Source organism: Silurus aristotelis, assembly GCF_946808225.1.
Source record: "Silurus aristotelis genome assembly, chromosome: 7".
NCBI lineage: Eukaryota > Metazoa > Chordata > Actinopteri > Siluriformes > Siluridae > Silurus > Silurus aristotelis.
Genome location: NC_139580.1, coordinates 6,886,245 through 6,889,472, shown reverse-complemented (window position 1 = coordinate 6,889,472; position 3,228 = coordinate 6,886,245). Strand labels below are relative to the sequence as shown.

Below are 3,228 nucleotides of genomic sequence, written 5' to 3'. Positions count from 1 at the left end.
TACCAACAAATAGCCTGCACCTTTTGACTGAAGTAGGCAGGGCAGATTGTAATCAAACAAAGATTTACTCAGGTACTGGAACACAAGACCATTTAGTGCTTTATACATCAGTAGAAGTATTTCATAAATAATGCAAGATTTGTTCAGGAGCAAATGTAAATTGAATAAAACAGCAATGTGGTAACATTTTCTGGTTCTGGTAAACATTTTTGTTGCTGCATGCTAGACTTAAGCTTAGTAAGTAACTAGAAATTGCATAAATAAGCTTCCCTTTAGATCCAGACAGTAAGTCATTACAGTAGTCAAACCTTGATGTTATAAAAGCGTGAACTGGTCATATTTCCATAACTAATCATATTTCTTATTTAAGTAATATTTCTTAGATTTAAGAAGGCTGTTCTATTAATTATTTTATATGCATTTCAAAGAAAAAAGGCAATAAACACACCTTAAGATATTTTACTTTTGCCCATGAAGGGACAAAAAGACAATATGAGTAATATGAAGGGTAGCATACAGAGTATAAAGAGGCATCATTTTCTAGAATCTTGAAGATACAGCGGAGGTCTGATATTGGCCTATATTTGGACAGCTGACAGGGGTCATGTTTTTCAAATTAAGGGCCAGCAGCATGCATGATTTAGGTACATAAACAGTGTTAAGGGATGATATTTTTATCTTTTAGCACATGTTCAATTGCTTATAGAATTATCTGATAAGGAAATTTATAATAAATTATCTAGATCACAATTTTATGATTTTCATGTGGAAATAAGTGCAATTAACTCGGTCTCTTGAATGGGAGTAAGATTTAGAAATGTGTAATCTGATTGTACTTTTATCTACAAATGTATTTATTAAATTGTCTTACTATAAAGTTTGAGTCTTGATTTTTGAATCATCATTGGCTGTTGAGGGTGTGAATGTTAATGTGGTGCTTCTATTTGTATTGAACAAAAGTCAAGAATTATGCTTAATATCGACTATAATGTAGTAAGACATATTGATCTATTATCACTAAGTGCTTTTCAAACACTATGGAGACACTCCTTTCATGCTGTTCGAAATATTTCAAAAATAATTAGACCATATATATGTTTAACTGGTTCCTTTTACTCAGTAGCACAGAGCAGTGAAATGAGAGGGAGATTTACATGAAGACAGCTGAATGATCCTCTTTCTCCCAAAATAGAGCACCACTTTCACCAGATGTTCAACTTCCTTCAGCCAAACACACTGAAGCACAACACACAGCACTGAATGTACAGCTAAACACACTCTCTCATCACACTGATAATGACTACTAACTCTAATAAAACACACCCAATGTCCAAAATGAAGCTTTATTTCAGCAGAGCAAAACTACAAGAAGAGCAACAGGACAGTGAAGAGAGTAAAGACAGGAATATCAGCATTGTGTAGAATTGAAACTCTATTGTAGATGGATGTGTGAGCAGCTCAGTGTTTAATTCTATCTTGGAGCTGTTAGTCTTCACACTGGCTCTTTCTGAACGTGACCGGATGATTGACACTGTCATGGGAGACGGTACAGACAAACTCCTCCCCCTTTTCCCAGAGCGCTTTGCTGAGGGTCAGGGTGCTGCTGCGTGTGTAACCGTCCTTCTTCTGTTCTTCAGGGCTGGTTAGAACCCCTTCGTTCACGACTGAGCCATCCACTGTCCAGCTCACCGTCGCCCCCTGTGGAGAGTAGGCAGACAGCAGGCAGAGCAGTGAGGCCGGTCCCTCAGATAGCTGCAGAGACGATGGATGAAGCAGAGACACGGAGGGCTTCACAGTGGGACCCTCTGGAGTACAGAAAACACAAAAACACACATTTTCACAAGCTACACAACATTTCCTCATTACTGCTTCTTCACATCACTGCAGCTAAGTAGAACCAATCAGCAGGAGAACATTTACGAGCTAGTTGTTATATATTAGGGAGCAACTCGGACTTCGATCAGCTTTATTTTGGTTTTGCAACTTCTTACTGATGTGTCATAGAAAGTGCTCCCTGTGTGATAGAAGGAAATAAATCTGATGAAAGAAATTTTTACTGTATAACACAAACACACAGCAGCATTTGTCTGTATTTGTCAGCATTGTAACAATGTACACAATACTGCAGATATGAACCAGTGAGCAGGTTTCCACTCACCAACACAAACACACTGGAGATTTATCACTTGTTCAATATTCACTCATTTCTTATTCATTTTACTGAAAAAAGTTACTCCCAATGTTTTACTGATACACTCATTATATTTCATTAGAATTATTTATCGAGTACAGAGTGAAGAATTAAATAAATAATACGTTAATATATATTAATTTTGTATCAACTATAGAGGTTTAGAAGTAAAAGACACTTACTGATGCTGAGTTTTGTTCCTCCACCAAAAGTGTTCCACAGTGATACATTCTAATGAAACCATCGTACAAAAACCTCTGTTACACTACATTGAACACACACACTCATACAGGCACACACACACACACACACACACACACACACACACACATACATACAAAAATTTTGCATATGCGTGTTGTGCTATTGTCTTCTTTTTCTTCTTTTGGCTTCTCCCATTAGAGGTCGCCACAGCGGATCATCCTTCTCCATACCCCCCTGTCCTCTACATCTGCCTCATTTAACGCAACTACCTTCATGTCTTTCCTCACCACATCCATAAAACTCCTCCTTGTCTTCCTCTTTTCCTCCTTCCTGGTGGCTCCATTGTCAGCATTCTTCTACTATATACCGCATGTCCCTCCTCTGAACATGTCCAAACCATCTCAATCTCACCTCCCTCGATTTGTCTCCAAAATGTCCTATATGCACTGACCTTCTAATAAACTCGTTTCTAATACTGTCCATCCTCGTCACTCCCAACAAACATCTCAAGATCTTCAGCTATGCTACCTCCAGTGCCGCCTCCTGTCTTTTAATTAATGCCACTGTCTCTAAACCATACGACATTGCAAGTCTCAGCACAGTCCTATAAACTTTCCCTTTCACTCTTGCAGATACCCTACTATCACAAATCACTCCTGCCACTCTTCACCCACTCCACCCTGCCTGCAATCTTTTCTTCACTTCTCTAACACACTCTTTATTACTTTGCACTGTTGACCCCAGGTACCTGAACTCCTCCACCTTCTCCACCTCTTCTCCCTTCAACCGTATCACTTCACTGTCCTTCCTCTCATTCACAAAGATGTACTCTC

The 3,228-nt window shown here is 38.7% G+C and overlaps 1 long non-coding RNA gene across 1 annotated transcript; it reads right to left on the bottom strand.

The window, feature by feature from the left end:
- Nucleotides 1-1,329: 1,329 nt before the first annotated feature.
- On the bottom strand, nt 1,330-2,540 carry LOC310729182. The gene is made up of 2 exons (XR_014534477.1): nt 2,374-2,540; nt 1,330-1,805 (listed from the first exon to the last, which is right to left on the bottom strand). It is a non-coding gene; the product is annotated as an uncharacterized lncRNA (long non-coding RNA).
- Nucleotides 2,541-3,228: the final 688 nt, after the last annotated feature.